Source organism: Chinchilla lanigera, unplaced genomic scaffold (genome assembly GCF_000276665.1).
Source record: "Chinchilla lanigera isolate Chin_1 unplaced genomic scaffold, ChiLan1.0 scaffold00086, whole genome shotgun sequence".
NCBI classification, from domain to species: Eukaryota; Metazoa; Chordata; class Mammalia; order Rodentia; family Chinchillidae; genus Chinchilla; species Chinchilla lanigera.
Genome location: NW_004955487.1, coordinates 2806401 through 2816920, shown reverse-complemented (window position 1 = coordinate 2816920; position 10520 = coordinate 2806401). Strand labels below are relative to the sequence as shown.

The 10520-nt window shown below is 43.3% G+C and overlaps 1 long non-coding RNA gene across 1 annotated transcript; it reads left to right on the top strand.

The window, feature by feature from the left end:
- Positions 1–2021: 2021 nt before the first annotated feature.
- Positions 2022–9207, top strand: LOC106146623. The gene is made up of 3 exons (XR_001231150.1): positions 2022–2303; positions 2735–2799; positions 9062–9207. It is a non-coding gene; the product is annotated as an uncharacterized LOC106146623 (long non-coding RNA).
- Positions 9208–10520: the final 1313 nt, after the last annotated feature.

The following is a 10520-nucleotide window of genomic DNA, read 5'->3' as shown; positions in this document are numbered from 1 at the left end:
TCCCAAACCGCAAGCCTTCAGAATGGGTGGAGCATAAGCAGGGATGAATGATAGCCCACAGTGTCCATCTCCCAGCAGTGGCTACAGTGCAGCTTAAAGCTGAAAATTACCTTGGATGGATTAGCAAATCTTTTCCTATTTCACATTCTCAAATCTTAACACAGTGCTTGGTGCCAAGGATTGAACTCAGATCTTTACTCCTCCTAAGCACACTTCTACCTCAGCCACCAGAGTTATTGTTTAAAAATATAGAGATATATGTTTAAAGTTGAATTTATATATAAAATGTGATACATAGATATTAGGACCAAAGACTTGTGAAAAGATAAAGTTATTAACCATTTTCTAAAAATCCCCCAGGCAACCATAATTCTAAGAAAGTGCAACATAGAAAACTCAAGTGAAGCCAGGCATAGGGGCACACCACCCAGCACTGTGGAGGCTGAGGCAGGAGGACTGCAAGTTCAAACCCAGCCTGGGCACCTTAACCACTTAGCCAGATCCTATCTCAAAATTTAATAAAAACAAAGGAAAAGGGCTGGGAGAGCTAGCTTAGTGTGAAAGCCCTAGATCCAATCCCCACCACTGTGAAGAACATATGACTAAACAAATAAAATAAACCAAGTGATAATGTGATGACACCTACAATGCACTTATTCAGCTGTTCAGGTTAGAGGAGAGGCACTTCTAGCAATGCCTTCCAGTGGAAATAGATCACCTTCCTAGTGACCTATTGAAGACAGCAAAAGAAACAGGTACAATTCATTATTAAAATCAATCACATTCACTTACTCTCATATATAACATGCCTAAAAATATCAAGATGCATTTGTCTGCTTGCGCTATAATTAACCCAAAATCTAAAATCCAGTGAGTGGTCTGCACTTGTCCATTACTCTTACTTCAGTGTGGCCCTGCCCCTTCCCAAGCACCCAGAATCCCTGCGTGGCTGGTGTCACCCAAGTGGACGATGGAGATAGCATTTGCCGTTCAATCCTATTTGAGTCTGAAAAGAGCTACTTTGGGTCATTCTTCACGGAGTTCAGAGTCAATGAAAATGAAAGCTGATTAATTGCATAGTAGAGGAAGGTGTTAGACAGACTGGTTATTCTCATCAGTCATCTCGGCCTTTCACCAAAGAGAATCCTGCTTACAAAGCATGCGTGCGCTATCCAGAGGGCTGCTGCTTCTCTGTCATCATTGTTAATAAAGCAGCAAACCATGAAAAAGAAAATCACTGGGCTTGGATTCATTATCTTCAAGTCACACTTCTGACAAGCTGCTAAAGCCCACGCACACCACACCAGATCTGGTGATGAATTCACACCTCCCGCTGGCCACCAAGCCCTTCTATTAACCTAGGAACAGTGTGCATGGGTACTAGGACCTGTGCACATTTCGGTAGGCAGCTGGCAGCAAGAGAAGCCAGTGCGAGTCCTTTGAATAGGTGACAAAGCATTGTGTTCAGACGTGAGAGCTGGCTGGTGCTGCAGGTTAAGGAATATAGTTTAGCGGCGAGAATGAGGACTTGGGCTTGATTCCTGCAGCCCTTAATGAGAATCAGAGATGAGGACCCAAGAACCGCAGCTCAGGCCCAGGCAGATCACTCCCTCCCTCCCTCCTGAGCACTTCACCTGCAAATCAGGCCTGGGTTGTCTGCTGGAAGCCAGTTATGCCTCGTGGGGCTCTCTGTCTCTGAGAAACACAGGCCCTAGTCTTTCTGTGAGTGGAGTTAAATCAAATTAGCCTTGAAGAGCTCCTCAGGAAGGCAAGGAAGCTGATTCTGTAACTTGATTTGATAATGGAAATGTCCAGAAGGAACAATGGAAGACAGACGATGCCAAGTTCGCTGGGGCCCCAGGCTTTGATGGGCAATGGACAGCAGGAAGTTCGTCCACCAACAGGCCAGCCCTGCAGCTCGGCACGAATGGCGGAATGTGTCCCATCACAATGTCCCATTGTGTGACTCTGAGACTTTGTGGCCTCCTGCTGGGCCAGAGGAAAGCAGTGATGACTTCCACCAGAGCAATCCCAACACTTTGCTTGGCTTGTTTTTCTTGGCACCGAGGTTACAGTTTTTGACACCAGGGGATTTGAGTGAGGCAGGAAAACGTGGTGAATTTTCACATCAGATTTACAGGGCTGGAAGCCAAAACTTAAGCTCTCAAGCAGGACTCTTGCAAATCACCTACTGTAGATGAAATAGGAGGTTCCCACAAAACCACAGGAGAGCAAGATCAGTCTGTATGGCAATGACTTCCAGTTCTCTACAAGGACACTGAAGCTCTTCTATGAAAATATTGGTATACACGTGTGCTTTCTAATAGACTAGGGTATAATCTTCTCTCATTTTGCATGGGCTCTAAAAGTGGGAAATTAAGTCCAATAGCATTTCACTTGGGGAGCTATGTTTCCGTGATGACACCTTGTTGTTAACTCTAAAATTATAATTTCTTTACAAGTTTTGAGACCAAAGACTCTTACTTTATAGATGATTTCCTACTGATGAATATCTCTGAGGGAACCTCAACTACTAAACACATCCTTCCCACTACCCTCTCATTTATGCATAAAAATGTACTGAGGATAGAAGAGTCCAAAGCAGTGAATTAGAATAAGATTAGGCAAATACGCTCATGTTTGCAGAAGTTTTACAATTCTTCTCCATTGGTGGTCATGCGCAGAAAGGGCTTTATATACAATTTGATGTAATCTTTTCTATTTTTCTCGCTAGATGAGAAGATGAAGGCCCCCAAAGAAATCACCTCTTCAAGTTGTCCAGGGCTTGAGACTGGAGAGGTAGGCATGTTATGAGTTCTGTTTTCTCTAGACCAACCCCAGAAAATACAAAAGTGGGAAATATCCAGCCCAGATTAACAAGAAGCTAAATCCCAAGTAGCTACACTGCAAGGCTCTTGTTCAAACTTTGACCTCAGCCAATTCTCTCTGGACGTTTGTTCTCAATCTTGGCAGTGAATAAAAGTTATCCAGAGAGCTTGTTGAAAGTACAGATCTGGAAGCTTTCCTTTCAGGAAATATTCATTATTGTTCTGCAGCATGCAGAACATTCCCTGCAGGAATCAGACAGCCAGTGACCACTTCTGGCTGTCTGATATTTCTGGTACCAGGTGATGTTTTGGGAATGACTGTTTAAGGTATTGCTTTGAAGACTTTGAAATTGGAGGCTGCTGTCTGAGCTTGCAAATATCAGGTACAGGATCACCCTTCCACTGAACTGTTCAGACTATACCAAGATGATTGAGAAATGCTTGTCACCAAAACCCTCATAGTTCTCCATCATGAAAGATAAATAAATGTTAAATAGAATGGCCATTTTGAAGCCTGTAGGTCAAGCAGCTTTTTATGTGGTACTGGGGATTGAACCCAAGTCCTTCACATTGAGCTACATCCCCAGTCCTTTTTTATTTATAGATAGGATCTTGCTAAATCACTGAGTTGCCCATAGTGGACTCTAGCTTGCAATCCTCCTGCCTCAGCCCCCTAGAGTGCTGGGATTATCCACATGTATCCTCACACCTGGCTCAGCTCCTTTCTTTTAATTGAATTTTATGGGACAGCTAGTTTAGGGCACCATTTGTAATTAAATGATCGATTAGTTTTGCATGTGATTACCAGTAACTATCATCTTTCTGACCCTGTCAATATGCAAAGTACCTTTACAAACAAAAGGGAATATATTAATTCATATGAGGTTATATCTAGAAGTAAGGTTCAGTTCATTGTTGGCTCAGGAGCATCATCTAAATCCGGGTTCTGTTTGAGGAGTCTCACTTACCAGTGCTGAATTGGTGGCTGAGCACTGAAATGGCCAAGTGCTAAGGATATAGGGACTCTTGTTAATGCCATTCCTTAAGGTCAGGTAGCCACTTGGGAGCAGCCACTTGCATCCGACTTTGCATAAGACTGGTAGGAATTGCTTTATAGACAAACAACATGAGTCTATGGGCACTGGCTACAGGTCTCACCAGTGCTCTATGCTATGAATTGATTGTATTTTCCCAAACATCATATGTCAAAGCCCTAAAATCCAACATGACAGTATTTGGAGGTGAGGCTTTGGAGAAAAATTAGATTTAAGTAATCCATGAGAGCAGAGTCCTTGCAGTGGGTTTATGTCATTCTGGAGAATGAAGATGCCAGAGCTCCCTTGTTTCCTAGGCCCATGAGGACACAGTAAGGTGATAGTCTGTGAGCCAGAGAGCAGGTGCTGACTGGCATCTTCACCTTGTATGTCCAATCTCCAGAACTCTGAGAAAAGAAACTATCTGTTGTACAGAAACCAAGAAGTTGATGGGATTTTGTTAAAGCATGGAGAAGAGGCATAGTCAAAAACGTGGAGCATCAGCCAGCCTTCTGGAATGATATGATGGATGACTAAAGACTTAGTTTGCCATGGACTCTTGGTGTGCCTGGAGAGGAAAGACCTCCAGGCCACAGTCCATGGTGGAGCCAGGCACACAGAAGAAGTGGGTCTCCAATAGTTGGGATGCAGGCTCCCTACTTGTTATCAGGCTATTTGAAGTATACACTTGTCCTCTCTGTCCTGTGGGCTCACCTTGTTAGCAGCCTTCACATCTAGAGTCTGAATGGGGCCAGGTAGATCCTTCTGAACCGGAATCTTTGTTTTCCCCCCCTCTCCTTTGGTCCACATACACTGGTACTGCAACAGATCAGGAGAGAAGCCCCAGTGTAGCTTGCCCTGAAGGAGCAGCCAGGATTCCTCTGTGGTGTTTCCTAGCCAGCAACAGGCAGTCAATTTGGGTTTGACACCCATTAAGGGCAAGACATCTAGGGACTCACATCCTCCATCAGGAATGAAGGTCAGGAACATCCCACTGAAAAAGCCAAGTGAGCCACTCAAACTGCTCACAAATGACCAGGAGGATCTAAAAGGGAAAGTGGAGTCCTGAGAGATCTGAACACTAAAGGGTGGTGCTGAAGAAATGTACCCATCCGTTCTGGGTGATGATGATCTGAGTGGTGATGATGATCTGACTCACTGGCTTGGGGATCCACCTAGGATATTGGTGGTGTGTCTGGATGAGTTGTGGAGGTGTGACTTTGGGGTCTATGTCTGGCCCCTGCTCCTTTCTCTCTGGTCTGTTTCCCTGTTCTGCTTCCTGGACACCATGAACTGAGCAGCTTTGCTTCCCTATGCCCTTCCACCATGGTGTTCCTGCCTTGAAGCAGTTGACTATGGACTGAATGCCCTGAACCATGAGCCAAATAAGCCTCTTCTCCTTTAGGTTGTGGGTGTCTAGTATTGTGTATCAGCAAGGAAAGAGCTGACAGATACAGAGGCTCAAGATCAGCTATGGCAGTGAAGGGTTTTCTTCAACCTCCAGAACTGTTTTATCAGAGTTATGGCAGCTATCACCCTGAAGGGTGACTGACTTGGATTTCTACTCCGGGGAAAAAATGAGCACAGTTGTTATGTCCACATGAAGCAGAAGAAGAAGAAAGAGGAGGAAGAGGCTGAGGAAGGAAAAGGAGAAGAATGAGAAGGAAGAGAAAAATGTCTTAACTGTAATACTTGCATGGTATCTGGATGTGACAGGGGTGTAAGTCCATAGTGGTGCAGAATGGAACTGCATGGGTCTCTTCTCTTCTTGGTCATGTGCCAGATCCAGCATAAAGCCCAGAATTCCAAGTGGAACCATCGAAAGCCTGCATCTGTCTGCACGTGTGCGGTCTTGTGCTTGCATGTTTGATTCAGTTTTAAAAGTAATGCATAATTCAAGGTGCTCCTTCCTAAGCCTCTTGAAGTCATCTCATTTGATTTCACATCATCCAAAGTTGGCATTAATTAACTGAGAGGCTGACTGAAGAAGATCACATATTCAACCATTGAAAAATATTCTCAGGGAAGGCAGAGCAGTAACTCACCACCTTTGAGAGATAGCAGTTGAAAAAAGAGTTTATGTCTTCTGCCTGAACCCGCTACTTTTGAGACCAAGAGAATCAGAAAGAGCAAAGGTCTGTTTCCAATTGTGTTGAAAGGAGTTTGAACTGATTTCTTTCATATGAAAATTGTTCTGTGACTGTAAAATAATGCCCACACCTGTGTAGCGGGAAGTGGTCCAGCAGCAGAACACTTTGAGGAAGGAACAAGGGACCAAGTCCAGGATGGGACACCAGGCCACTAAAGCCACCCACTCTTCTACAATGCCCCTGAAAAGCAGTCCCTTGTTCCATGGCCTGGGAGTGTGTGGTGGCGGGAGATGGTCCCTAAAATGAGACTGGCCACTGAAGGGACAGAAAACCACAAAAGTTTCATAGCCAAGTGAGACTGCCTGCAGTGTCTAGAGATCACAGATAACCCTGGATTATTAAAGAATCTCTGCACCCAGTGTGAGCAAGATAGTTATTAGGCCAAGGGTTTAGAGCTGCTTTTGTAATGCAAGTATGTATGTGTGAGTGTGTGAGTGTGTGAGTGTGTGTATGTGTGTGCACACATGTGTGTGTGTGTGTGTGTACTGTGTAGGTGATGTGTGGATGTCTGTGTGGATGCCTGTGTGTGCCATACAAAGGCCAGTTGCAACTCTAAAGAGGTGTAGCATGGGAAGTGGTGTTTTTCTTGGGTACAGCCGAAAGCTTTAGGCTCTTAGCTTCCGTTATTCTGCATTTAACAAGTGACTGGAAAAGGGCTCTTGGGTGAGGAAAACAAGCAGCAAAAATTCTCTTGAAAAGTGAGAATAAGCATTACTATTTAACACAAGAAAGGTTCAACATATGCATCAAGATAGTTTGCCTAATTTACTGGGGTAAAATATTGACTTGAAGTCAGGCAGAAGTGGAGTCAAACCCCAGGTACGAGTATCAGTTTCTTCATGTTTGGTTGATGATATCGATATCTGCCACACACGGATTAGAGAAATTATGAGGAAGGCATCTGCCCTGCCATCTGCCCTCAATAAAACAGAGTGGTGTAAATGCAGCTGGGCTTCTTTGATACGGAGCTCCAGGGACACAGTTCTCACCTCGAGAGGGCTCGAGGTGCACAAACCTGTGTGCAGCCCCCACAGTTCCTATCAAAAGCAACAAGTTGTACAGGTCAAACGACTATGCAAAAATTTCCCAGGGCAGCTCAGGATCTGAGGCTGAAAGCACGTCAGAAAGGCTGAGGTTCCCCATCTCAGTGGCCTCTTCCATATGTCACAGGTACATTTCAGAAACTGACAGCCACACTAATTTGTTAAGTACATTAACTCCAGGGCTGTGGTTTTTCCAAGCATTGGGAAAGTCACCTGAACCTGGGTGTTCCTCATTTTAGTTAAGGAGTAAAATCTACACAGTTCACCTAAATGTGCATCTCCATAAGCATATTGTTTCTCTCATTTTAAGCAATGCTATACAGCTCTTTAAGTCATCGTTCTAGTCTATATTGCTTGGGAGGAAATTTATTTGCATTTCACCTGAAATCTGAGTACAACCATACTGTACTGAAATCCCATTTTCTGGTTATTTGCTCACATGATAAATAGTGTATATGCTGGAGGGAAAAAAAATGCTGGTTTGACTATCAGTAGACCATGATTCAAATTCTGGCCCAACCATTAACTTGATCATGTTTGATCATTTGCAAGTAGCTTAAGCTCTTTAAGTTATTGGCTGCACTTATGTATTAACATTACCTACCCAAAAAGGTGTGGCCATAATTAAATGAGGTATACTGTAAAGCTGTGTATTGCTAGGTGTGGTGATGTATGCCTGTAATTCCTAGTACTTTGGGAGACTTAAAGAGGCAAATCCCAACATCAAACTCTATTTGAGCAGCACAGTGACTTAGAAAAGGCTGTCTCAAAATAAAAAAGAATGGTCTGGGGCAGTAGCTTAGTGTGACGGCCCTGGATTCAATTATCAGTACTGTCAAACAAGAAAAACAAAAATGAGTTATGTAAATGAAGGATTTTTGTGTGTCTGTGTGTGTATGTAATTTTTTTCTTTTTTTATTATTTTTTAAAGAGAATAAAAATAATAAAAACATTAGAAACAATACAGAATTTCACTAAACAGGATGGTAGGGATTCAACAATGGTTGATATATTGTATATTGTCTTCAAATTACTTGTTCATGTTACCAGATGTAAGCATGCAAAATTGGTCAAAAATTAAAAAGAAAAAAATTAAGCATTAACTGTTCCTTTCAATACACTAATAGAAATCAGTACAATTATCCCAACTACCCTTGTATATACATATATACTTTTTTTCCCTTTCTTCTTTCTTTCTTTTCTCCTTTCCTTCATGCCAGTCATACAATGGAGTATTACTCAGCTATAAAAAAGATAAACTTGATGCTTTTATAGGTAAAGGGATGCAACTAGAGACCATAATCATAAGTGAAATAAATCAGACCCACATGTGTAAACATTGTATTGTCTCCCTAGTATAAGTACCTGAAAGAGTAAATAAAACTGAAAGGTACAATAGATATTGTGAAAGGGAAGGAAACTGCTTCCTCAAAGGAAGGAACAACTGGGATACGTAATTTTTTAAAAAGGAGGAAAAATGGCAAGCTCAAGGTCGTGAGTTCGGTTCCCGGTACCGGAGAAAAACCAAAAAAAAAAAAAAAAAAAAGGAGGAAAAATGGGAGTCATTCTCATCCCTGACCAATATGATGGAAGTGTATTTTTAGCTTGTAAATCAGGCTTCTCTTGTGTTGCTTTTACCACCTTCTGAACATCATTCTGTTAGATGAGTCACCTAGTCCTCTCCAAACTCGGGTTCCTCACTGCAGCTGGGAGAACGACATGAATTTCCAAAGTGTCTCTTTACAGTACTCAAAAGTAACTCTTTACAAGTGTGTCTTTCTGATACCGGAAGTGTCTCTCCGGAGCTCACGCACCTTATCCTTGGCGGGTCACTGTGTATTCTTGGAGGAGCAAGGACGCATGTTGCTTAGGAGATTCTTTCGGGACAAACTGTCAGTTTGGGGATTAATGAAATTACAGTCAGAGATGGTCGATCGTAATTGGCTTTTGATTTACTCAACCCCAAATCCTCCTGTGGTTCATATCAATGGTTTCCTGTTTTGCAGCAACCAATCACTGTCTGGCTGTTTCCTCTGCACTGAGGCTGTCACTGCAGCGTTCTGTTTAACTGCTGGATTTGTATTTTCTTCATGTATCCAATTGCTTGCAGATGAGTGGAATGCTTTAAGTATATCAAGTAAATAAATCAAATAATTTCCTCACAATATGTGTCAAGGACTGAGGGACTGTGTGCCTAATTTACTGAAAAGCCAGAGGGATTATTTGGATTTGTGCAAAAGCAAAGAATTCCTCTCCCCTGATCCCATGTAGAATAAGAGCAGAGAGTTTCCCAGAATACAATTCAGCTCTCAGTCACTTTCTCCTTTGCCTTTACCAGAAAGTCTCATTTTCTTTTGGAATTTTCTTTCTCAGAACAGTGTAGCTCAAGCAATGCTAAGCTGGAGATTTGTTAAAATAAATGCTCATCAGTCAGTACACGTGAAGGAGCCTGTGGCACATGAGAGGTGACTGAGTGCAGCACCCATGATTCTTGCAAAAAAAATCATAAACTTGGAGGATGTGAGTCTTTTCCGACCCAAATCCAGTGGTAGCAGCACTGGAACGGTTCTCCTTGTACCCATCCCACACAGCGTCCTCTGTGTCATGTTGTACACTTGTTTAAGATATTATCCTGGCTTCATAGACAGATGTGCATGAGAATTCTCCCCCTGTGTATGTGTCTTAAGAAAAAAAAAATCACCCTGGATTGGCCGGCTCAACCTCATTTGTTGTTTTTCTTTCCCCTTTGTTCCATCTCTCCCTTGCAGTCCTGAGATGCCAGCACAACCTGCCATGGCCTTCAGAACATTGACCCCGCAGACTGACCACCTCCCCATGCCCAGAGGTGCTTCCAAGTTTGTTTGTTTTGACCATGTCGCCCTTTACATTTTTCCGGTGTCTGCTTGCTCTGTATCTAGCTTTTATCTCTAATCCTAGCTCCACTCAATTTCAATCTATAGTCTTCTCTGCTACTCAAGACTTAATTTATGACTTCCACTTAGTCATCCAATTGGTAAAACCTTCTCCTGAGCTTCCCACACTGTGATGATCTAGAATTAAGCCCCCAAGAGGCCTCTGGAAGTTGGTAAGAGGGCCCACAAACTGGGGGTGCCTGTCAGCAATGCAAACCTCCCAAAGGTGGGGCTAGCTAGTCACAGGGACCTCTCTGAGGCTGTCTATCAGTCGCAGAGGGCGCCAGTCCATTTGGGATTTCTCCAGAGTGGCTATGCCAGACATCGTTCCTCCTGATAAAAGTGGGCTGGGCATTGGGCCATGCCAATTCTATCAATACTCTAGGTGGTGTTCACTGAATCATATACCCTCAAAAGATACACTGAATCTGGCTTGGTGGCATACAAGCCTCTGAAATCCCAGCCCTCCGAGTAGCTGAGGAGGAGGATCCTAAGTTCATGCCCAGCCTGAGCAATTTGGTGACTTAGCAAGAACCAGTCCCCACCCCACCCC